This window comes from Pseudorca crassidens, chromosome 15 (assembly GCF_039906515.1).
Source record: "Pseudorca crassidens isolate mPseCra1 chromosome 15, mPseCra1.hap1, whole genome shotgun sequence".
Classification (NCBI taxonomy): domain Eukaryota; kingdom Metazoa; phylum Chordata; class Mammalia; order Artiodactyla; family Delphinidae; genus Pseudorca; species Pseudorca crassidens.
This window is the reverse complement of record NC_090310.1, coordinates 3,209,919-3,235,682: the sequence shown is the minus strand read 5'-3', so window position 1 is coordinate 3,235,682 and position 25,764 is coordinate 3,209,919. Positions and strand designations below refer to the sequence as shown.

Here is a 25,764-nt window from a genome sequence, read left to right as displayed (position 1 = left end):
AAGAAGATGTGGCACATATATACAATGGAATATTACTCAGCCATAAAAAGAAACGGAATTGAGTTACTTGTAGTGAGATGGATGGACCTAGAGTCTGTCATACAGAGTGAAGTAAGTCAGAAAGAGAGAGACAAATACCGTATGCTAACACATATATATGTAACTTAAGAAAAAAAATGTCATGAAGAACCTAGGGGTAAGACGGGAATAAAGATGCAGACCTACTAGAGAATGGACTTGAGGATATGGGGAGGGGGAAGGGTAAGCTGTGACAAAGAGAGAGAGTGGCATGGACATATATACACTACCAAATGTAAAATAGATAGCTAGTGGGAAGCAGCGCATAGCACAGGGAGATCAGCTCGGTGCTTTGTGACCACCTAGAGGGGTGGGATAGGGAGGGTGGGAGGGAGGGAGATGCAAGAGGGAAGAGAGATGGGAACGTATGCATATGTATAACTGATTCACTTTGTTATAAAGCAGAAACTAACACACCACTGTAAAGGAATTACACTCCAATAAAGATGTAAAAAAAAAAAAAAGCCACCCCCCCCCCAAAATAAATAAATAAAACACGAAACTTGTTTTTAAAACCGTTAACGATTTTGAAATCCAAGATTCAAGAATTTCAAACATCTCGCCAACTTTTGTCCATTTTTAGGATGTAACAGGTAGTTGAAATTCAAGGTAGATTTCAATATTCATTTTTTATTTTAAAATTTTAAGTAAACAAATCAAGCTTTTTGTATAGCTTATTGGAAAACCCCACCTATTTCCCTATATTTTATGAAATAAATGTTTATAAAATAACTTGTGCTAAATATGCTTTCAAAATTATACTGACCTAGATAAAGTGTTTTAACTTCACTTTAGCATTCACCATGCATGCAGAATTACCTATCACCTTGGCCGAGGCTGAGAACTACATTTCCCAGTCTCCGCCCTATAAGCTTCTGGTTAGAGCTGGTGGGAAGAAGAATTTATGGGAGATCTGAGGGAGGGACGAGCAGCAGCTGCCGGTCAGACGTCAGAATGGGCAGACGCAAGGTGCCCCCGGGGCCAGTGGTCCTTACACTCTGCACTCTGCCCGGGGCGGATGCGGACATCCTTTGGGCTCCATGTCACAGCATCCTCTACTCTTTTCACCTGCAGACCCTTGGCCATGGTCCAGAGGGACAGTAGCCACCCAGGTGTGCGTCCCACCATCCTCCCCATGGAATTCCCAGCCAAGTCTGCTGAAGTTGCCGCGTGTGTTTGACTTATTTCCCCCAAGGACCCACCTTGCCCACTGCTCCATGTTCCGGGGAAACTGCTGAATGACTTTTCTGTGATCTCCCAGAAGCACCTTCCAAGCCTTCACTTCCCGGGTGTGTAAAGGTCCAACGTCTAGAATAAACCCCTAGTTCCAAAATTCTCCTAGTGGCCCTGCTTCCCTGACTGAACCCTGACAGATACACCAAGAAAAAGTTCTGAAATGGTTAAGACCCCTGCAGTGGTTCTCACGGTGACATAATACTGTGAAAAAGGCCGGTATTCAGAACACACAGGGAAGCCCTCAGGTAAATTCATAACTAAATGCGATTTTGTTTTTATTCCTTTGTATGATACTTCTACAAACCCCAAAGCAACAACACCCCCGCCCCCCAGATCCCACAAAGCCACATTTGGAGGAAAACATGGTCACCGTACCTGCATTTTATTCTCAAGACCTGGCACAGATGCTTCACGAATACTTTGAAGCCAGCTGGTACCTTCTGCTCTTGCCTTTCGTGTTCTCCCTCCCAAGGTTTTACAAAGCCTTTCCTAGTCTGACCCTTAATGCAAAGGAGGCTCCGGGATTCCAGGTAAAGTCTGGCTCTTTCCGAAATCCTACGCTGGTGGCGAGCCCTTCCACACCCCTTGGGATTTAAATGAAAACTTTCAACTGCTGGCCAGCAGTTGGGACTTAATCTTTCCGGGTTTTTAATTGGACACATGCAGTACTTATCTGTTTTCTGTTTGTTTTAATTTGAATTGTTAACAGCTTTTACACAGCTTTTAAGTGAATCTTGATTTCGGACCCCTCCGAAAACAATCAGAAGATGCAGCACTACAGGGTCCTCAAGCCCGCCTGCCCACAGGTGGGTGGGTTTGAGCAGCAGCTGCCCTTCTGGGCTGTGAGCCCCAGTCCCCACCAAGCCCTGTTGTCCTAACCTGAGCCTGCTCCCTGCATTTATTCTGGCTGCCGGGCTCCCCTGGTGGGTGGTGAGTCTGTGCCTCGGTCCTTCCCATGGGCACCCTTCCAGGCGTTGACCCTGGACGTAGTGAACTGCAAGGTGCTCTTCTGGGGCTGCAGGATCCTTCAACACGCTGTCCTGCCACCAGCCCTGGGAGCTCTTCAGATACTTACTGCTGTCATCGACGAGACAGGGTGAGCAGGGGACATCGCACCCAGCGTGCAGAAGCTTAGATTTCGGTCAACTGACACTTTTTCTGTCTGGGAGATTTCAGCCCACTTATAAGCTTTTTATCCTTTCGGTGTTTTGCTCCAATTCTCTGTTGACTTTCACAGCCTGTAGGTCTGGATGACATTTTCTGCTTCCATGACCCTCAGTTTGTCCATCATCAGGCATAGCTGAAAAATCAAGTCTCATCTGGAGATGCCAGCATTGTCTAAGGTTGCTATTTCATTTTTTATTATACTCATTTCACACTGAATTTTTCTTTCACTATTTCAAAGTCTCTTTTTAATCATTTTCAGGTCTTTACATCAGATTTTTTCCACAGGACTTTAGAAGTGGCTACTGGTCTGGTTGCAATGGGGTGCAGTGTGGGGTACAGGGCCCCAGTTCTGGCCCCATTTGTCAATCTACCTGCTCCTAACATCCCATACTCTGGCCAGACTGAACGCCAGCAGACCCACGGACACTGCACCCACTTTTTGCTTAAAAGCTCTTTCCCCTCCCTTAGTTGCCTGATAAGTGTCAGTTTGCGCCGCCCTCCCAAGGAAGGGTACCCTGATTGTAACAGGGAAGAATCAATCTGACTCCATACTGGACCTGTTTCTTTTACTTTAACCTTTGTACCCTATTGCTTTAGCTTCCAGTTAAGAATGTTGCCTATAGCCTGAAATACACAGGAGAGCCCATTCTCAAGGCTCTGACCTTTAAGGGTATAACACTTTTCCATTTAGATCGAGATAAAAAGTTGCAGAACAGAGAAAGACATTCGTCCTGTTGGAGGTTTACAGGAACACGGTGACCTGACCTACGTGCACAGCTGCAGGAACAAAGGATTCTTGACACCAAGAAGTCTGCCGCGACCAGCCACATCACCTTCCCTTTTTAGTATAAAAGGAGCCTGAATTCTGACTTGGCTAAGATGGTTCTTTATCTTCCAGATAAAGTCGCTCTTCCTCGCCCCAGCAACTCGTATCTTGATTTACTGGCCTGTCGTGTGGTGAGTAGTACGAGCTTGGACACGGTAACATGATCTCTTAGAAGGAGCACAGCACCCTGCCCTGGCTCATACATTTGTAACAGCACCTCTGTCAGTTTTGCATCAGTTTACAAGTCTGCACCCCTCACTCGACTTCAAGCCCCTTAAACACTGGGATCTTCTGTTATAAGACTTTTTTCATCTTTGCACCCTGAGTTTGAGAGTACTATAGGAGTGTATTGGTCAGCTATTGCCACAATAACGCTGTGTAACAAATCAACCCCAAACTCACTGGTGAACAATGGCAAGCGTTTAGCAATAACAAGCGCTTATTTCTGGCTCCCATGTCTGCCGGCTGGTGGGGATTTGGCTGATCTAGGCTGGGTTTGGCTCTGCTCCGCCAGAGCTTGCCTGCTCCGTGCTTCTTATTTTGGGATTCGTGGGACACCAGAGGCATGCAGCACGTAGCCCAACTGGATGAGCACATTTGAAGCCTTAGCATCTCGCCTGCTAACACCCTATTAGCCAAAGCATGACGTACGGCCAAGGCCAGTGTCCGGTGGTGGGCAAATACCCTGCCCACCACGAACGTTTGGATGTGCAATACAAGGGAGGGGAGAATTCACACCAGTAATTCAGTCTACCCCAGGGTATGCAAATATCTATGCAATCAGCGACTAGGGTCTATTCGAGAACTTCTGAAAGATTCCTCGCCAACCGTGTGGAACTCAGCAACTGCACATTAACTCACACGTGAGAACGCACTTTGGGAGGCTGCTTCCCACATGGGCCTCTACCTCACCCCGCCCGTTTTTAAAGGCAGCACTGACTGTTTCAAATCCACCTGGAGGGTCCATGTCATAAACGGACAGCAGCCTTGACTGGGATGTTCAGTTCCCTCGTGAACTGAGGCAACACGGGGCCATCTGGGTGAACCCACCTCCGGTCCCCGTCCCCGTCTGCTGTATTAACATTCACGCGTCAAAAGGGAGCAAAAGGCTGAAACCTTATGAAATGCTTGTCGACCGTCGTGTTTTATTGAACCAGCACTGTAGGAAGAGTGTGGGCGTATATACGGGAATTATTAACACAGCTTATGAAGGAGGAAATATTTTGGCCCATCGTTGTTCCTAATGTTTGTTCTTTTGATTATTTTCTGAATTTCATTATAGGAACCCTTGGGCCCTTTCCAAGCTCTTGCCCATGGAAGTTAATCCTGGGGATTTTTATGCAGTGAAATTTGTTTTTAAGGTTCGTCTTTGTCAGGTTGGTGCAGAACTTCCCTTTAACATTTGAAGAGAGGCAGAGGTCAGGAATCATATGCATAAATATTTGTTTCCTAAACAGTTAATTCCTTCCCTTAAGATGATTTGGGAAAGTGGAGGGGAAAACATTTTCATTATGTAGCAGAAAACGTTGAATAATTTAATGGGCATTTTCGAATACCTGCCTGTGAAATAAAGGCGAGGCACAAAAAGTGAAGGGATGCTTGGAATCGTTCAGGTAGGGACATGCGCCCAGCACAGAGGGGGCAGGAGAGCAACAGGAAATGACAGAAGGGCATTGTGTGTGACTCAGTGAGGGGCTGTGGTCTGCAAGTCCCACGGACCTGGTTCTTATCACTCAAGGCTGGAGATGCTGAATTACACGTGGGCAATCGCACGGCTAATCACCGTGGAGAGGAAGTCCTCACTGCCATTGTGGCTGTGTACTTCATACTAGAGGGCAGCTCTCCGACGCTCGTGTATGGAGATGAGGTTTTGCTGAGAAATGTCTCATCATCATCGTTTTCTATAAAAACCGCACATCTTGTTCTAGGGCGCGCTCAGTTACAGTGACAGGTTTCGTACACTGTACTTGCCTTCTCTCTGGTTTCTCAGGTTTGGCCTCACTGACCTTCTTTGCTGTGGGGTGTCCCGTACACTGTAGGATGTTCAGCTGCATCCCTGGTCTCTGCCCGCTAGATGCCAGGAGCACTGCTCCCCCAGCATGATAACCGAATATGTCTCCAGACTTTGCTACGTTGTTGCTGGAGGGGATACAATCGCCCCTGCTTGAGAACCACTGCCTTCATCCAATCCACAAACAATTATGTGGCTTGTCATCCAGGGAGATGGAGATGAAAACAATTCAGAACTGTTTTCCTCACGAGATTTGCAATCGCATCAAGTTGGAGAACGCAGGGTGTTGACAAAAGAACAGGGAGACAGGTTCTCCTAGGGGCGTGTTGGGACAAGCACTGGGGAGGAGGGGGGCAATTGTTAGATTCTATTCAAACTAAAAATGCACATTCCCAGCGGCCGAGACCTCTTTCAGAGCCAACCCAGCAGAAACCGTGGCACTTTTACAAGAGGAAGCGTTTAAACGATGTCTGTAGCAAAATGACTTGGCAGAGTGAGAAATGGAAAGCCTCCTATGTGCCCGTCAACAGGAGAGGAGCTCCTTAAGCAGCGGTGGCTGGGACGCGGGGCGATTTTGCAGCAGTTAAAAATAACTAAGTGCACCTGTGTGTACTACTGTGGACAGGCCACTGAGACAGAGCGTTAGGAAAATAAAAAGCGAATTACCATATGAGAGGTCCAGAATCATTTCAGCCACGTTTCCCTCTCACTCCCTCTCTCTCATATAAACACAGTGTTTCTTTCAGTTGCACGTCTGTGTATGTAAACAGAAGTACATAGAAAAAGGTCTGGAAACGCTCTCTGCGAGCGGCAGGGCCACCGTGACTCCATTCTCCCTTTCTCAGGGCTTGGCGGGGGCGTTGGTGGTAACTGGGCTGGGAGTCTGGAGGGGATAGAAGGACGGGGTGGAGGTGAGTGGAGAAGTGGCACAGGCCCGTGTCTGTTCAAAAGCAGGGCATCTACACGGGTGTTCACAGCATCGTTAGTTACAACCCCAAAGGTAGATAAACCCAAGTGTCCAACAGATGAATGGATGGTATAGTTACACACCCAATGGAATATTAATCATTCATACCAAAAAAAAAAAAATACTGCTTCACACTACAGCATGGATGAACCTTGAAGACATGTTAGGTGAGAGAGGCCAGACACAAAAGGCCACATATTATATGATTCCGTTTATACGAAAGGTCCAGAGTCGGCAAATCCATAGAGATAGAAAGCAGACTAGCATCTGTCATGATCCGCTGGCGGAGGGCTCGGGGGTGGGGGAACGGGGAGCAACTGCTTAAGGGGACAGGGTCTCCTTCTGAGATAAGTTCTAGAATTAGAGGTGGTGGCTACCCAACCCTGCGGACGTACTAAATACCACTGAATTGTTCATTTTAAAGTGGGCAATTTTATACGATACGAATTTCACCTCAATAAAAAATAAATTTTAGGGCTTCCCTGGTGGCGCAGGGGTTGAGAGTCCGCCTGCCGATGCAGGGGACGCGGGTTCGTGCCCCGGTCCGGGAAGATCCCACATGCCGCGGGGCGGCTGGGCCCGTGAGCCATGGCCGCTAAGCCTGCGCGTCGGAGCCTGTGCTCTGCAGCGGGAGAGGCCACGACAGTGAGAGGCCCGCGAACCGCAAAAAAAATAAATAAATAAATAAATAAATAAATAAAGTAGGGCAGCACTTATTCTGAGAACCAGGCAGAATCAAACGTGAGCACAACTGCCCAGATCTGTTCCTCCAGAAACGACTCTTCGTCATGACACCAGGGCCAGGATGACCCCTTGACGAAGTGCGTGTCTGCCGTCAAGGACGTGGGAGAATGTTCACTCCTAATTGACAAAAGTCAAATACTTGGATCTGAGACAAAACGCTAAGGTAACAAGTCAACTCCGCCAGACACTTGGTAGAAAAACATGAAGGCAGCACTGAGCTGGCCTCCAGGGCCTCTCGGAGTCGAAACGGGCCCCAAAACAGATCATTAATATGTGGTGAATCAGTGCCAGAAGGACGCTCACCATTTGGGGAGAACACGAGGAAGGGAAGAAGCACATCCCTGGGATGGCGGGTCTTTCCGGCCCCACCCCCCGACAGGGGAGGGGAGCTCAGGAGGAAGGAGCCCAAAGGCACCTTTAAGATGCAGATAAAGGGCTTCCCGGGTGTCCAGTGGTTAAGACTCTGCGCTCCTAATGCAGGGGGCCTGGGTTCGATCCCTGGTCGGGAAACTAAGATCCCACATGCCACACGGCACGGCCAAAAACCAACAAAAACAGATGCAGAGGGTGTGAGGTACAGACTTCCTGCGTCTGCACGCGGCCAGCATGACCGGCTAAGGGCCAGGCCCTGCGTGCCCCCAGCACGCCCACCAGGTCCTCTCATCAGCTCCCGTGTCTGTGACTCTCAAGCCCCGCATCCTCCCCCCCCCACCACCCCGTCCCATTTTAAGACAATAACTTTGCATCCTTCTCCACCTAGAAAACGGAAGCGGCCCGTGCGAGACTCCTTCACTTTCCCAGGCTGTGCCCACAAGGGCCCTACACCTGGGCTGCCTCCTCCTTTCCAGCTGCTGCCCCTGGTGGTGGGGGGAGGCCCAGATCAGGGCCTGACCCTCCCCTGTGCCCTTGAGCCCCTCCTTCATTCCCCCGTTGTTTACATCTTATCTGTGCGAGATGTGTGCTAAGGCTGATGGACCAATACTGCTGCCTTGCCATTAACTGAGTGCAGTTTCACTGTGCGTCAAACAATCCATGGGTTTCGACAAATGCATCCACCGGGCCTGCGTCAGAGTCCTCTCCCCGCCCTGAAGTTCCTCTGTGCTCACTTATCCATCCCTCCCTCCCTCCTGCTCCCAACCCCTGGCAACCGCTGATCTTTCGACTGTCTACAGAGTTTCACTTTTTCCGGAATGCCATGCGCTTGGCCTCACCGTCTGTGGCCCTTTCAGTCCGGCTGCTTTGGCTCAGTGATACGCACTGAAGGTTCCGCCGCGCCTGTCCACGGCGTGACAGCTCGTTTCTTTTCTGTGCTGAATAATAATGCGTGGGTTGCATGAACCATGCGTATCCATGCACCTGCTGAGGGCACCGTGGCTGCTTCCAATTCTTGGCGACTTCGGTGAAGCTGCTGCGAGCATCCAGGGGCAGGTCTTTGCATTTGACGCAGGCAAGTCTCGACGCCTCATTCCGTTCCCTGCGGCTCCTTCTCCATTTCCTTCCTTGTCTCTGCCTTTCTTCCCTCACCTCCCACTCGCTTCTCAACTCAACCCACTCTCGCTTCCTTTCTCAAAGCTGTTAGCCAACTAGGTTTCTTTTGCCCGCGCACAGCAAGCCCAAACGCCGCGGTGCCCGGGTTTGCAGCACACACAGGGCTCTCGGCAAGGCAGCCAAGCGAGGGGACAGAACAGGTCTCAGATCAGCGCCCCGAAGGTGAGGGGCTGGGGTGTCTGTGGGATGAAGAATGAAGCAGCAGGGCAGTGGGGGCGTGGGGAGCCTGGGGAGAGGGGATGGGAAAAGGTGGGGTCGAGGTCGTTCTGCGCAGGCGTAACTAACCACGGCCCTCAGCACGACCTGAGGGTGGAGTTTTCGGTCCTCTGACGTCAAAAGGTCACGGAGCGGACACTCGCGCATGCCCAGTTGGAGGGTCTTAACCGGCTCAGCTGGAACCAGAGACAGCTGACTCCGACCTCCGGGACCACAATTCCGGCAAACACCTTATTGTTTAGGCTCCGTGCTGCTTGGAGGACGTGCAAGTCTTCGGTAGACGACCTTAATTACTGAAGGCGGGGGAAATGGATTTGAGTAATGATTACCCACAGCGTCAGTAGTTTGGCAAAGTGGTTCTCAAAGTGTGGTCTCTGGAGCCGCAGCGTCACCTGAGAACTCATTAGAAATGCAGTTCCCGGCCACCCCAGACCTGCCGAGTCAGACAGTGGAGCAGAGCCCGTCTTCTGCATTTTAATCTCCCTGCGTGATGCTGACGAGCGTTCAAGTTTGAGAAGGGTAGCACTAAACCGCAGCCCTGGACGGTCCTGGCATCTCTGAGCTTAAAAGCACTCAAAGACAGTGGGATACCCCTCACACCCTCCAGAACAGGTAGATCGAACAGTCTGACAACAAGTGTCCACGAGGATGCGAAGAGGCTGGAACCCTCATCCACTGCTGGTGGGAACGGACCACGGTGCGGCCGCTGAGGGAGACAGTCTGGTGGCTGTAGGACTGACCACAGTTACCGTACGACCCAGCAGTTCCACTCCTGTATACCCATAAGAAATGAAAATGTACATCCACATGAAAACTCGCACACCCGTGTTCACACAGCATTATTCACAGTGGCCTAAAGGTAGACGCAACCCAAGTGTCCACTGATGGATGAAAGGATACACAAAATGTGGTCTGTTCATACGATGGAATATTATTCAGCCATAAAAAGGAATGAAGAACTGACACACCTGCTACAACATGGATGAACCTTGAAAACGTGATGCTCACCGAAGGAAACTGGTCATAAAGGACCACGCACTGTATGATTTCATTTGCAGGTAATGTTCAGAATAAGGAAATCCATAGAGATGGCAACTAGATTAGTGGTTGCCAGGGGCTACGATGGGGGCAGGGAAGCCATTGATCCTGTACACTTTAAGTGGATGAATTGTAGCCCAATAAAGCTGCTTTAAAAAAACACACAGGGATTCCCTGGTGGCGCAGTGGTTAAGAATCCGCCTGCCAATGCAGAGGACACGGGTTCGAGACCCTGTCTGGGAAGATCCCACATGCCACGGAGCAACTAAGCCTGTGCGCCACAAGTACTGAACCTGCGCTCTAGGGCCCACGAGCCACAACTACTGAAGCCCACGCGCCTAGAGCCCAGGCTCCGCAACGAGAATCCGCTGCAATGAGAAGCCACCGCAATGAGAAGCCCGCGCTCACCACAACTAGAGAAAGCCTGCGCACAGCTACGAAGACCCAGTGCAGCCAAAAATAAATAAATAGATGAATTTATACACACACACACACACACACACACTCCATCCCATTGCTTTTACTCTCAAGTTAGGAGTCTTTCCAGCAGGCTACGGAGCCCTGAATGGCTACAGAGTGACCCAGGGGAGGCTGTCTCCCCACTGCGATGCTTTTCTGTGCTCAGACTTTCTCTCAGCTCACGTGGGTCTCCGCTCGGGTCTGGCCCTCCTCCAGCCCCACCCTCTCAGGGTGCCCTGCCTTTTCCTTCATCAGGCTTATCACAGTTTGTGAAGCATCTTTGTTTTTGTTTCATCAGCGTCTGGTTCTCTCACGAGACCCTAAGCTCCACTAAGCTCCGCACCAGATCTCTTTTGTCTGCAGCGCCGAGCACGGTGCCTGGCACAGAGAAGTAAATATTAATCACGTTAACTAATATTAATGGAAATGCTAATTAGCTTCCATACACCTGTGGGGAATGCATCAATATTCAAATGCATGCAAAAATCATTATAATTGCTTTTCTTCTTAGCTGAGCATAAATTTCGCATAATTGCCCATCTTTTTTGAGTTGGAAGTAAACTTGGAGAGGTCGCTGTCATTGATTGCATTAGGTTAAAAAGCCCATAATCCCAGCTGACCTTTCGTCTGTAAACCCCTGCTGTTGGCGGGAGGGGGAGGAGTAAGTCAGAAGCTTCGTAGACACCCAGACAGAACTTGGGAATATCCACCTTCATTATCCTGTCTGCAAGGCAGGCCTCTGTCGGTATCCTGACATAAATTTATCCAAGTTGTCCGCTCACGTCAGTCTTGGGTTTCAAGATATTTATTATTTCTTTAGGGGTTTGTTACAAGAAGGTCAAAGGAAAGCATGACAGTGGGAGACTGATGTGAGGAGAACAAGATTTTCCAAGGATGCAGTCAGGTGATGCTTAGCAATGATGTTCTGTGACGGGGGCCCCGCCTGTTTGTTCCGGCTCAGACTGGTGGCTGAGCCAACAGAAATTGATTTCCTCACGGTTCGGGAGCCTGGAAGTCCAGGGTCAAGGTGTCAGCAGGGTTGGTTCCTTCTGAGGCCTCTCTCCTTGGCTTGCAGATGGCCGTCTTTTCCTTGTGTCCTCACGTGGTCACCCCTCTTTGTGTCTGTGTCCTAATCTCTTCTTATAACCAGTCATAGTGGGTTAGGGCCCATCCTAGTGACCTAATTGTACCATCATTGCCTCTCTAGAGACCCCATCTCCAAATACAGTCCTATTCTAAGGAACTGGGGGTTAGGACGCCAACATATTAATGTTGAGGTGGGAGCGGCACACAATTCAGCACATCACACCATCCATGTGAATAAAGGACAAGTTCGGGAGGACTCGGCATTTGTCACTCTTTCCAGAGTAGTCATGCCAACGTTAGATATTCCATGAGTGATATTCTGATCAAAAGTAGAGAAAAACCACCGTTACTCACAAGGCACACGCTGTCTTATCAGTATCACGTTTACTTATCGTCTAAACAAATTTGAGACTAGCTCTCACAGTTTTGGTAAATCTGACCACATAGTCCTGGCACAACACAGATGCTTAGTGATGACAGCCATTCCAGCAGGTGTGAGGTGACACCTCCTTGTGGTTGTGATTTGCATTTCCCTGGTGATTAGTGATGCTGAGCGTCTTTCAATATGCCTGTGGCCATCTGGATGTCCTCTTTGGAAAAATGTCTATTGATTTCATTCTCCTGCCCATTTTTTTTTTAATTTAAAATTTAAAATATTTATTTATTTATTTTTGGCTGCATGGGGTCTTCGTTGCTGCGCGCGGGCTTTCTCTAGTTGTGGTGAGCGGGGGTTACTCTTCGCTGAGGTGTGCGGCCTTCTCATTTTGGTGGCTTCTCTTGTTGCGGAGCACGGGCTCCAGGTGTGCGGGCTTCAGTAGTTGTGGCATGTGGGTTCAGTAGTTGTGGCTCACGGGCTCTAGAGCACAGGCTCAGTAGTTGTGGCTCACGGGCTCTAGAGCACAGGCTCAGTAGTCGTGGCTTACGGGCTCAGTAGTTGTGGCGCAGGGGCTTAGTTGCTCCGCGGCATGTGGGATCTTCCTGGACCAGGGCTTGAACCCGTGTCCCCTGCATTGGCAGGTGGATTCTTAACCACTGTGCCATCAGGGAAGCCCCTCCTGCCCATTTTTAATCAGACTTTGTTTTTTGTTATTGTTCTGTAAGTTCTTTATCTATTTTGGATATAGTTATCTATTAACTCCTTACCTGATACATGGTTTTCAACAATATCCCCTTCTGCAAGCTCTCTTTTCATTTTGTGAATGGTTTCTTTTGCTGGGCAGAAGCTTTGGAGTTGGATGTAGTCCTCTGTGTGGATTTTTGCTTTTGCTGCTTGTGCTCTTGGAATCATGTTAAAGAAACTCATTCCCAAGACCAATATTGATGAGCTCTTCCCTACATTTTCTTCTAGGAGCTTTATGGTATCAAGTCTTACATGTCAGTCTTTGGTCCTTTAACGAATTAATCAAAGATGTTTTTCATCAGCAGCTGTTTCCTGCTATTATAAACACAGACTGCTCCTCCCTCATCTCACGGTAGGGCTTGATGCAGGGCTGTTCTTTTTCATCAGGCATTCTCATGCACTATATATATATATATATATATATATTTTTTTTTTTTTGCGGTACGCGGGCCTCTCACTGCTGTGGCCTCTCCCGTTGCGGAGCACAGGCTCCGGACGGGCAGGCTCAGCGGCCATGGCTCACGGGCCCAGCCGCTCCGCGGCATGTGGGATCTTCCCGGACTGGAGCACGAACCCGCGTCCCCTGCATCGGCAGGTGGACTCTCAACCACTGCGCCACCAGGGAAGCCCCTCTCATGTACTTTTAGAGACAATTCCTCCCTCCTTACTTTTTAGCCCACTGAGTGGTGAGAGTTTTCAAGCCCTGAAGATTGACTAAGAGATATTTTTGGGCAAACAGGGCCATTGGACTTGCCTTTGATCTTTTCTCACCAGGATCCTAAGAGCTGCCTTCATAAATAGCGCTTCATCTGGCTAGTGGCTGGGGCTAAACTACCTTACTTGACATGTTATTAGTTGTTTTTTAATAATAATTGTTCTTTTTCTAAAATAATTTTATTTTTGGCTGCACTGGGTCTTTGTTGCTGCACGTGGGCTTTCTCTAGTTGTGGCGTGCAGGGGCTACTCTTCGTTGCGGTGCACGGGCTTTTCACTGCGGTGGCTTCTCTTGTTGTGGAGCATGGGCTCTAGGCGCGCAGGCTTCAGTAGTTGTGGCTCACAAGCTCAGTAGTTGTGGCTCGCAGGCTCTAGAGCACGGGCTCAGTAGTTGTGGCTCATGGGCTTAGTTGCTCTGTGGCATGTGGGATCTTCCCGGACCAGGGCTTGAACCCATGTCCCCTGCATTGGCAGGTGGTTTCTTAACCACTGCACCCCCAGGGAAGTCCTTTTGTTAGTTTTTGATTTAACAAACAAACAAACAAAAAATTTTGCCTGTAGGATTTTCCTTTGCAGAAGAACTAGAAAAAAAAAACCCCATTTGGTCCACGCAGTTTATGGAGCCATTTGTATTTGCCAAGCATGGTGCAAGGTGCTAGCTGGGCTGGAACTTATCTTTGATTCCAGATCAAGTCTCTCCCTTCAATGATGAAAAATCTCTAGATGTTTCTCAAAGTGTGGCCCAAAGATTTCTTTCAGTCAATTGAGACACTTGTTAAAAATTCAGAGGAGAATTATCTTATGAACATATCTATGAAACTCAATTTCCCCCATAGTTCAAAAAAAAAAAAAGTAAAAAATGCACACTTCATTTTCAGCCAGTGAAGATAAACTCTAGCATAGAGGTAAAAGCTGACAAAAGCAATGGAGCTCCTCCTAGAGCAGGAGGAGACGGAGACGCTGAGGAGAGACCCAAATGGCGACAGTCCAGGTGCTGCAAGTCTCGGAAAATACCAGCAAAAATGCAGTTCTGTAAGGTAAGAGAACTGATGAGCAAAAGCTTTTCACCTGCTGCTGCAATGTGGCCAGAGAAATGGAGGGTGACAAATGCTCCCCTGGAACCATTCCAACGTACAGAAGTCTACACAAAGGATCATGAAGACACGCCACACGACAGGAAAAAGTCTGTTCTTGCTGCAGTGGACAGAAGGCAAGACTTTGCGTCACGAGACCCTGCAAGGCTAGAAGGCTACCTGAACGTCCCTTCCCACCTACAGGACTGTCTGGACGGTGGTTGGTACAGAGCCCTAACTCATTCGGTAATGAGTCATAAAAATATATAGAAGCAGCACAACATCTACCTAAACAGACTAAGAGGAAAAAGTGAGAAAGACAGCAGCCAAACGTTCCACAAAGAGTCACTCAGATACTCTGCAAGGTGCATCAGTTTCCTGTTGCTGCTGTAACAACTTACCACAAAACAAGTGGCTTATTTTGAAGGCCAGAAGTCACAAAGTGGGCTAACATGGAGATGCCAGTACGGCTGTGTTCCTTTCTGGAGGGCTGAGGGGAGAAGTGTTTTCTTGTCTTTTCCAGCTTCTAGAGGCTGCCTGCTTTCCTTAGTTCACGGCCTCTTTCTCCACATTTAAAGCCAGCAATGGCCCGTTGAGTTTTTTATCATGTTGCATCACCCTGACCTCTTCTACCTCGTGCTTCCACATTTAAGGACCCCTGTGAGTACATTAAGCCCCACCAGATAATCTAGGGTAGTCTCCCCGTTTTAAGGTCATCTGATTAGCAACATGAATCCATTTGCAACATTCACTCCCCTTTATTATATCACGTAACGTATGCACAGTTTCCACTAATTAGGACGTGACTACCTTTGGCGGGGACTGGGGTCATTATCCTGCCGACCACACCAGAGTATACACGAGAAAATTGCAAACAAACGTTTCACTAGGCATTTTTTTTTTCAAAAAATTAATGAAACAACTGCAACTAAGGAAGACGATAAGTAAAATATTCAAAATCTCAAGTGAGAGAGAAAGAGGGATAAAGCAAAAGCTGACAGCACTTGGGAAAGAAGCAGAAGAAAAGAGTTAAACCATCTTGGAAATGTAGATGGAGTTGGAAGGAGAAAGGGGAGACTGCCACAGTAACTACTGCCCAAAATAAAGGTAATAAAAAATAATAAAGCTGTGGTCTACAGCTGACATAAGAAGCAGAAAAAAAAAAAAAGGAAAAACCAAAAAGAGACCATTTTAAAACAGGGTATGGAGGGAACGGTGCACAAGCTATGAAAGGTGACTGCTACATCCAGGTAATTGGAGTCCCTGAGGAAGAAACCCAGACAGGAACACAAGAACTATTAGAAGATACAATTCAAGAAAACTTCTTTGAAGTAAAAGAAGACGTGAATCTATGTAACGAAAGAACGTACTACATGACTCAAAGCATTCAACACTGAAACGTTTCTAGTTTGTTACTAAACTTCAAAGATAAAGAAAAAATTCCTTTGGGCAGCCATGCAAGTAAAGGAAGACTCTTAGAAGGAAAAAGTCCAAGTAGGTCTCAGATGTTTTCACAGTAACACTCAAAGCCAAGAGAGAGAGAGAGAGAGAGAGAGAGAGAGGGAGGGAGGGAGGGAGGGAGGGAGGGAGGGGGGAGAGAGGGAGAGACAGAGACAGAGAGACAGAGACAGAGACGGAGAGAGAGAGAAATCCTTACAATATTCCCATGGAAAGAGGGTGTCCGCCATGATTTTACATCCAGCCAAACCATCCTTGAAGTGTAAACACTACCACGAAAATGCCTCTTGCTAAGAAAATGTCATTCTATGAGTCCTTCTTGGGGCAATTACCAGATCTACTTTAGCCAAGCAGCTTGTGACCAGAAAAAGAAGGAAATGTTTCAAATTCTTTTCATGAAAAGAGCGTAAGCTTGATATTAATACCCAACAGACTGCAATAGTAGCAGACAGGATACAACCATCACTAGTTACCACGAATGATAATAGTAACAACAATAATAAACTGTCAGCTACTTTCACTCATGAATGTAGATGAAAAATTTCTAAATAAAATACCATACGAGTGAATGAATCTACTAACATTTTCAAATACATCGTGACCAAGTACTTTATTATGGAATATAAAAACAATCCAATTAGAAGAAATCTAATAAAATAATATAATTTAAAGGGAAAGGAAAAGTTCAACTTCATTTTATGCTAAAAGGGTATTTAAACATTTTCAACATCCATTCTAATTTTATAAAAGGCATCCAAAGAAATAGGGATAGCTGGATACTACCTTATCCACCACAGGCACCTATTAAAACATATTTACCCCAGCTCAAAATCCAGGGTCAGGGGCTTCCCTGGTGGTGCAGTGGTTAAGAATCTGCCTGCCAATGCAGGGGACACAGGTTCAAGCCCTGGTCCGGGAAGATCGCACATGCTGCAGAGCAACTAAGCCCGTGTGCCGCAACTGAAGCCTGCGTACCTAGAGCCAGTGCTCTGAAACAAGAGAAGCCACCGCAATGAGAAGCCTGCGCACCAAAACAAAGAGTAGCCTCTGCTCACCGCAACTAGAGAAAGCCCACACGCAGCAACGAATACCCAACGCAGCCAAAAATAATAATAATAAAAATATCCAGGGTCATTCTTTCTTTTTTTAAATAGCAAGAAGATGTTTTATTTTATTCTTTTTATTTTTTCCTTGTCTATAAATAATGTTTTATTGAAACACAGTTACACTCCTTTATTTACATTTTACTGTGGCTGCTTTTTGGCTACAATGACTGAGCTGAGTAGATACAATAGACATCATATGGCAAATCTAAAATATTTACTCTCTGGCCCATTATACAAGTTTGCCAACCCCTGCTCTAGAAAAGCAGAATTTTTTTTTTTTTTTTGACACATGTATGCCGGGAGGTATACTTTTTTTTTAAAAACATCTTTATTGGAGTATAATTGCTTTACATTGTTGTGTTAATTTCTGCTGTATAAAAAAGTGAATCAGCTATACATATACATATGTCCCCATATCCCTTCTCTCTTGCGTTTCCCTCCCACCCTCCCTATCCCACACCTCCAGGTGGTCACAAGCACCGAGCTGATCTCCCTGTGCTATGCGGCTGCTGCCACTAGCTATCTATTTTACGTTTGGTAGTGTATATATGTCCATGCCACTCTCTCACTTCAACCCAGTTAACCCTGCCCCCTCTCCATGTCCTCAACTTCATTCTCCATGTCTGTGTCTTTATTCCTGTCCTGCCCTTACGTTCATCGGAACCATTTTTTTAGATTCCATATATATGTGTTAGCATACAGTATTTGTTTTTCTCTTTGTGGCTTACTTCACTCAGTATGACAGACTCTGGGTCCATCCACCTCACTACAAATAACTCAATTCCGTTTCTTTTTTATGGCTGAGTAATATTCCATTGTATATATGTGCCACATCTTCTTTATCCATTCATCTGTTGATGGACACTTAAGTTGCTTCCATGTCCTGGCTATTGTAAACAGAGCTGCAATGAACACTGTGGTACATGCCTCTTTTTGAATTATGGTTTTCTCAGGGCATGTGCCCAGTAGTGGGATTGCTGGGTCGTATGGTAGTTCTATTTGCAGTTTCTCCAGGGTCATTCTTAACAGCAATCCCCCAGAAGCATTTCCACTGAAGTCGGTAACATACTAATGATGGCTGCTCTCACTGTTGCTGTGATTTCACAATGCACTGGAGATTCCAGCCCATGCAAGTGGAGGGGGAAACACCACCTAGAGTCTTGCCAAAGAGATCGAATGCGGCTCTAATCAAGCCTCTGGATCCAGATGCCACTTTGCAGGAAATACAGAGACTGGAGCAACCTGCTGAAGGGCATGCAGTCGGCCAAAAACACCCTGGAGTTTCCACAGTGAAACTGCAAGAAAAAGGGAGCGAAGGGAAATCCCGAGATGAACTGAGACTTAAACATAATTTTTAAAGTGGACAAGACTGAGTTATAGGGTCCTGGGGACGCACTCTGGGTGAATCAGTCTTTTCCAGAAATGCAAGGAAGCCCTAGGAACACGGCCAAGAAACCCTTGCCCACGAGCCCAGGAGACAGACATGTATGGGGGTACCACCTGCCGTGTTGCTGGTGAGTGCCTCAAACTGCAAACGAGCTAAGTGCCCATCAGTGGGAGAACCGATAAACAGATTGCTTCTTCACCCAGAGGAATATTACGTAGCAATTAAACAGAGGAACTAGAGCCACACATGTCAATGTGGATGAATCTGAGAAACAGGACAGAATGAAGAAACGTGCAGAAAGATTTGTACAGAAGGCTGCCTTCAATCTATGGGGCTGCAGAAATGGAAAAGAATACCCTATAAAAGTCATGGAAATACCTCTGTGTGTTAATAGCAAAAAAACATAAAAACAGGCCCCCGAATGACACATACCAATTTCTGAGAGCATCTGCCTATGGAGAGGGGAAGGGAGAAGGGTCAGGGGGAAGATGTGGGGGGCTTTGGTTACAGGCATACGATGTTATCTCTTTAAAAATGAAAAGACCTGAAATATACACAGCAAAAAGGATTTGACAGAGATCAAAAAAAAAGGAAGGAATGCACGGAAGTGATGGCTGTACAAGCCAGAAGGGTGGTCCCTTTGTGGGGTGAAGGAGGACTTGCAGCCCATGTAGATGGAGGGTTTCGGAGGCCATTCACGACCCGGGTGTCCTGTACAAGGGCGTCTGCCTTAAAATCACTCATGAAGCTGTGTGTCTCTTTTGTGTGTTTTTCTGCGCCCATGTTTTATATTACAATAAAAGTGTTAAAATCTGCACGCAAGTCAAACGTCGAAGTCAGATTGTGACACCGTGTTGGCCACTTATATCAGAAGCAAAGGGCTGACGGATTGTATAAAGAGTTCTTCCAGGTTAGTAAGAAACAGAGCAGCTGTTTATTAGAAAAATTGACAAACTATACGAAGACAGAGTTAAAACATCGTTTACGTGACACTCAGCTTCACTCGCCGTGGGATGGGCGCTGCGGCCCGTCGGCCTTTGTGGGTCCCCTCCTTTCTGGCCCAGGTGCCTCTGAGGTCACGGGACAGGCTCTGGCAGAAGTGAAACGTGTCACTTGCTGGTGGCAGTATTTAAATGTCTGTAGGAGGGGCTCCAGGGCCCTCTTCCCCACCCACGTGGCCGTGGCAGCACTCGCCATGGAGGCACAAGAACGGGCCATCACACGGAGGGCAGCTGCCTGGACGGTCACCGAGGCCCCCAGGCACTCTGGGGCAACTAAGACACCAGCCCTTTCCATCTTCAGCCACTGAAGTTTTGGGGCTGTGTGTTGCCGCAGCCTAACCTGGCCTGTTCTCGGGAGTGTGTGCAGGGGCTACAGACGTTCTCGCCTTTGACAGTGGTTATCCTGGCCCACACTCGGGAGAAAAATGCTGCTGTTCTACAAACTGCAGAGGCTTCTCAATGCAGCTGATAAGAGGGAAAAAAGGCCAACCAGCTAAGCAACGCTGAAGATCTTCATATTTCAAATACACCACAGACAATTCGTCTTGGTGACCACACGACTGCCATCTATTCTGTCATCCCCACAAATGCACTCTATTACGAAAGAAACAGGTGACACTGTTTCCCCCCTACTTATTTATTCAACAAATATTCACTGAGTCTGGCACACTTCTGGGTGATAGATGGGAGAATAAAGAAAGTGAAAATGCCTGCTGGTCCTGAGTTCACATTCTAGCAGGGGAGACACAGACAATACACAAACACAGCACATAAATAAAGGGCAGAGCACGACGGAAGGTGTTACGGGCTATGGCGAAAACAGGGCAGGATAAAAATGATGGGGAACGCTGGCGGCAGGGTTGGTATTCGGAATGAGTGGTCAAGAGAGAATTTATTGAGAGAGGTGACATTTGAGCAAAGATTTGAAGGGGGAGAGATGCTGAGCCATCCAGCCGTCAAGGAAGTGTGCTCTAAGCAGATGAAGTGGCCTGTGCAAAGGCCCTGGGGTGCTAGAGGGACGGCAAAGAGGCTGGAATGGGACGAATGAGAGCACGTGGGAGAAAAAGGGCAGAGAGAGAGAGAGACAGACCAGCGGGAGGACCCGCTAATCCAGCAGGTGGAGGCAGAGATCCTGCCTCTCCGATTCTGGGTTCGTATTTTCCAAGCTGGAGCTACAAGATTTCCTGATGGTTTGGCTGTGAAATCCTAGAGAAAGAGTCAAGAGTGTCTCCAACGTTTTATCCTGAGCAGCTGCAAACAGGAGACGACATCAACGCAGAGGGGACGGGTCTGGGTGCCGGGGCCTCGGAGGAAGACCTGGGGCTCAGTTTTGGACACGTCAACATGAGTTGACCGTTAGCTGTTATACTTGTCTCTTGTGGCTTCCCTAACAAATTTCCACAAACTAGGAGGTTTAAGACAACAGAAGTTTCTTCCGTCACAGTCCTGGGGACCGGAAGTCCAAGTCCAGCAGGGCCACGCTCCCTCTGGGGGTGGATCTGTTCCAGGCCCCTTCTGACTCTGGTGGCACCAGCGCTTCTGGGCTGGTGCCGGTCCCACACCTGTCGCTGCCTCTGTGGTCACACTGCTTCCTCCTTCTGTCTGTGTGTCTCTCCTTTGTGTGTCTTGGAAGGACGCTCGTCATTGGATTTGGGGCCCATTGGGATAATCCAGGATGATCTCCTCATCTCCAGATCCTTAGTAACAGCTACCAAGCCCTTTTTCCAAATAAGGCCACAATCACAGAGTCCAGAGGTTAGGACATGGACATATCTTTGTGGGGGGGCACCCTTCAGCCCACTATGTGTCACCAGTGGTTTAAGGTGGGTCTTTCAGTGGGGAGATCATACCGGGATCAGGTAAAGCTCTCACTGTAACAGCACAGGTTTGACGGGCACAGTAAGGCAAGGATCTAGGAGGAGTTTTGATAAAGACACAGTTGTTTGGTGGGCAAATGCTCTGCCCACTTGAGCAGTCGCATGTCCTGGAAGGGGTCTGTTGGGGAATCTGTGGTTCGGATAAGTCGATTCTGAAGAAGTTCCTGAAGCGAGTGATGAGGTCCTTTACTGCATCACAGCCACACAGCTGAGCAGGAAGTCCCAGTTCTTGGTTCTGATACTTCAGCCAGGGGCCTAGATATGGACTCCGCCCTCACAGGGGCAAGATGGGCAGCCCCGGCCTCCCTTCTCTGGGCCAAAGTCTCGGCGGGGGGTGGAGGTGGGCATGTTAGACAAAGAGAAGGCTGGTGACAGACAGCCTTTGTGGCACCGCTGTTGGGACCCTCGGCAATACTGCTTCTCCCAGGGGTCCCCCAGCCCCTCAATGCAGGGGCCCTGTGGCAGGTGGGCAATGACATCACCATTCAACCCAGTGCAGCCGTCCAACTGAAGGCTTCAAGTGCTATTAGGAATGACTTTCACGTCTGTAACGCCAGACGAGACCTTCAGATCACTTGCTAGAACTCCCGCATTCTTAGGTGAGGAGGCCCAGAGACATAAGAACAAGGATCTCGTTATTGACATCTCGTTATTGACAAGGATCTCGTTATTGACATCTCCTTATTGACAAGGATCTCCTTATTGACATCTCGTTATTGACATCTCTGCCACGCCTACCTTCAAACCCAACGGACCAACCCTCAAAGCAGAAGAGTGTTCTGGGTGAGGGGTTTGACTCACAAGCAACAGAGACGGAATCTGGTTCACGCCCCGGAGGCTGCTTTGCCGATAACAGCACCTCAAACTCTAAACAGCAAGGACCTCCTGACAGCACAGGGAACTATATTCAATATCTTGTAAGAACCTATAATGGAAAAGACTCTGAAAAAGAATATACGTATATATAACTGAATCACTTTGCTGTACACTTGAAACTAACACAACACTGTAAATCAACTCTACTTCCATTAAAAAACAAAAACAAAAACAGGGCTTCCCTGGTGGTGCAGTGGTTAAGAATCCGCCTGCCGATGCAGGGGACACGGGTTCCAGCCCTGGTCTGGGAAGATCCCACATGCCGCGGAGCAAGTAAGCCCATGCGCCACAACTACCGAGCCCGCGCTCTAGAGCTCGCGAGCCACAACTACTGAGCCCACGTGCCACAACTACTGAAGCCCGTGCTCCTAGAGCCCGTGCTCTGCAACAAGAGAAGCCTGCGCACCACAATGAACAGTAGCCCCCGCTCGCCGCAACTAGAGAAAGCCTGCGCACGCAGCAACGAAGACCCAATGCAGAAAAATAAAAACAAAAATAAATAAATAAATTAAAAACAAAAAAACAACGCCCCCAACTTGCACTGGAAGACGCCGAAGTCCCCACCCTGGGGCACCGCTTGGATCCCACACGCTGGGGTTGCCTCTATGGTTGGCTCTGGACACTGGACAAAGCTGCCCTACCATGGCCACTCTTGGCAGGAGGGACCCAGGACGTCCCTTTTCCTTGGCCTCCTGGCATCGACTCCAAGACTAGAGAAACTGGAGCCCAGGCCACAAGCCCTTGCCCACTTTCCAGTCTGTCTGCGGGAGGTCGAGGCCCCGTGCCCAGTTCCCCAGACACACAGGAGAGGCGCAGGTGGGGCGACCAGAGTTCACGGCCATGTTCACCGTGAGAAGCGGGATGCGCCCATGTGACATACACAATAACTATCTTCCTCAACTACAGGAAGACCCTGAAGAGACTGCGGTCCGTTCCAGACCCCTGCAGTGGAGCAAGTCACATGGACTTTGCGGTTTCCCAGGGCACAGAAAAGTGATGTTTACACTACACTGGAGTCTATTAAGTGTGCAAGAGCATTACGTCTAGAAAAACAATAGGCATACCTTAATTAAAAAAAATACTGCTAAAAAATGCCAGCCCTCATCTGAGCTTCCAGCGAGTCCTAAAGTTTTTGCTGGTGGGGGGGTCTTGCCTCTGCATTGGTGGCTGCTGACTGACTGGGGTCGGGGGGTTGCTGACGGCTGGGGTGGCTGCGGAAATTTCTTAAAATAGGACAACAATGAAGTTCGCCGCATAGATTGACTCTTCCGTTTACGAACCGTTCCTCTGTAGCCTGCAGTGCCGTTTGAGAGCATCTTACCCACAGCCGAACTACTTTCAAAATTCAATCCTCTCAAACCCTGCTGCTGCCTGACCAACTGAGTTTATGTAATATTCTAAATCCTTAGCTGTCACCTCAACAACAGATTAAGTTCAGCGTCTTACACGGGCACAGTTCCTGGCGCCCCACAACTATGACAATAGTAACATCAAAGACGGACCACAGATCACCATAAGTATAATAATAATAAAAAGTTTGAAGTACTGCCAGATTTACCGCCATATGACGCAGAGGCACGCAGTGAGCCCACGCCATTGGAGGAATGGCGCCCACAGACTGACGGGACTTGGGGTGGCCACAGACCTTCGATGTATAAAAACCCACAGTATCTGCAAAGTGCAATGAAGCAAAGCCCAATAGGACGGGGTGCGCCTGCGCAGCGTCGGTGGCGTCACGCTCTTACGCTAAAACTCAGCGCATCCCTTGCAATGCAAACCAGAGTCCCGTCCCCTGGTGACGGCTCGCTGGCGGGCTCCAGCCGGTCTGCCGGGGCTCAGCTCGCCCTGGCACCTCCCACCCTCAGCTCCCTGTTTGCTGCTGCTGCTTCTTTTTTTAGGTAAAATTCACATACAGTGAAATGCACAAGTCTTAAGTGTTAGGATCTGAAGAGCATTGACAAGTGCACACACCTGTGTCAGCCAAACCCCTCTCAAGACATAGAACTTTCCATCACCCAGTTATTCTCTCAGGTCCCTCCCCGTCTCCATCCACCCCCAGAAGCAAGTACTGATTTACTTCCGTCACTTAGGATTTGTTTGGCCCGTTCCGGAATCTCACATCAGTGGATGCGACAGTATGCACTTTTGGTGCCTAGCTTCCGTCACTTAGCAAGACGTTCGTGACATTCATCGCTGCTGCTGTGCGCATTAGCAGCTCGTCTGTGACTTCTACTCACTGCGGCAGGATCAAGGGGTCCATAATGGACCCACAGAGAGCCTGGGAAATTCACTGCTTTGAACAAGGATTTTTCTGATCCCGGAGACTGGCTGAGGAACGGGGGATGGGGGCCATTGTGCCCTCCAAACCCATTACAGTCAGACCCCCTTTCGTCTCTTTTTACACAGTGACGCTTTGGCTAAGGCTGTGTTTCGGTAGAAAAAGAAGAGTTCCTCCTCCAGAACATCATTTGAGAAACACGGACTGGAAACGTCAGGTCAACTCTTTTTCTCTGAACCGAGCACATCCTCCAGCTAGAAACCATTTCACAGTCAAGAGCTTGAGATTTTAGAAAATCAACGAACAAACGTTTGGCCGCGCAGCGTGGGCGCAGAAGCCCGTGAGACTCAGCGGAAGGTCCCCCAGACCCCGGCACAAGGCTGTACCTGCAGGGGCCGCGGTCCGGCCGGTGACGCCGCTGCCCGGAATACTGCTGCTTGTCCCTGGCGAGCTGCACTCGTCCTGCTCAGAGAGCTCATGTCTCGTGGAACATTCCAGAAGCCTGAGGAGCCCTCCCGGAGCTGTGAGATAGGAAAGGCGGGGAGATTAGAGGCAGTTGACAGTGCAGTGTTCACAGCGGGGGTGTTGCAGAGGAAACACTTGCGCGTTTCTAAACAATTTTTAGGCTTTCTGGGCAAACATCTCTGAAACATGGGATCCTGATTAAGAACAAGCTTTGGAAGTTAACTGGCAACTGTGTAGAGGGTGAGAGGTTCCCCTAATCGTGCAGGGGGAAGAGGCGGGCTCCAGGACCTGGAGACACTGGGCTTCCGTGGCCCCTGGAGGGGGGATTCCATGCAGAAGGGCTGGAAGGAGGACCCGGCTCGCCCCACGCCCCTGGGGCCCCTCCCAGGCACTATCCGAGGTTTTCGCCATGGCCGCACCCCACTTCTGGGTGCACATTTATATTAAGGGGTATCACGTAGGGTGTGGGCTGAGGATACAGGAAGCATGGCTCCCGTGAGGGTCTCTCTTACACGAGCGTCCGCGGCTCTCAGTCCTGCCTGCTGCTGGGGGGTGGGAGGGTTCTCCATGCTCCACGACGTCACTCGGGACCCAAGGTCCTTCCGTTTCGTTGCTCCCTTCCCCTCAGATTCCGTCCACATCCAATACCGTGGAAGCGGCACTGCTCCCACGTCCGCCTTCCTGCATTTGGAGAGGAAGGAAAAACGCCAATCTCCGAAACAGGCGCTTTGCCTTAGGCCGGAGCCCTGCACGCCCCTTCTGCTCACACCCCATTGGTCCCTCAGAGTCACATGACCACATGGAGCTGAAAGGGAGGCTGGGAGGTGTAGTCTCCGCGGGTGGCCATGTGCTCATGGCTAAAGCTCCGTTTACGCCGGAAAAGGAGAGAGAATTTGGGGAGACAGGCAGCGGTCTTTGCAGGAAGTCCTTGAGGGACGGCTGAACGATGTCAGCCCCAGGCTGGTGTTTCTTCTCTCCTGCCAGAGTGAGGCTACTTCTCATCCATTCTTTTTTTTTTTTAATTGAACGAAAG

The 25,764-nt window shown here is 48.7% G+C and overlaps 1 long non-coding RNA gene across 4 annotated transcripts in view; it reads right to left on the bottom strand.

The window, feature by feature from the left end:
- The window catches only part of LOC137206610 (uncharacterized), a 175,793-nt gene extending 150,322 nt beyond the window's left edge, over positions 1–25,471 (bottom strand). For all 4 annotated transcript variants that reach the window (XR_010934737.1, XR_010934740.1, XR_010934742.1 and 1 more), the window contains exons 1-2: positions 25,244–25,471; positions 24,653–24,787 (exon numbers count right to left, since the gene is read on the bottom strand). This is a non-coding gene — a long non-coding RNA (uncharacterized lncRNA). The remainder of the gene's footprint in view (positions 1–24,652; positions 24,788–25,243) is intronic.
- Positions 25,472–25,764: the final 293 nt, after the last annotated feature.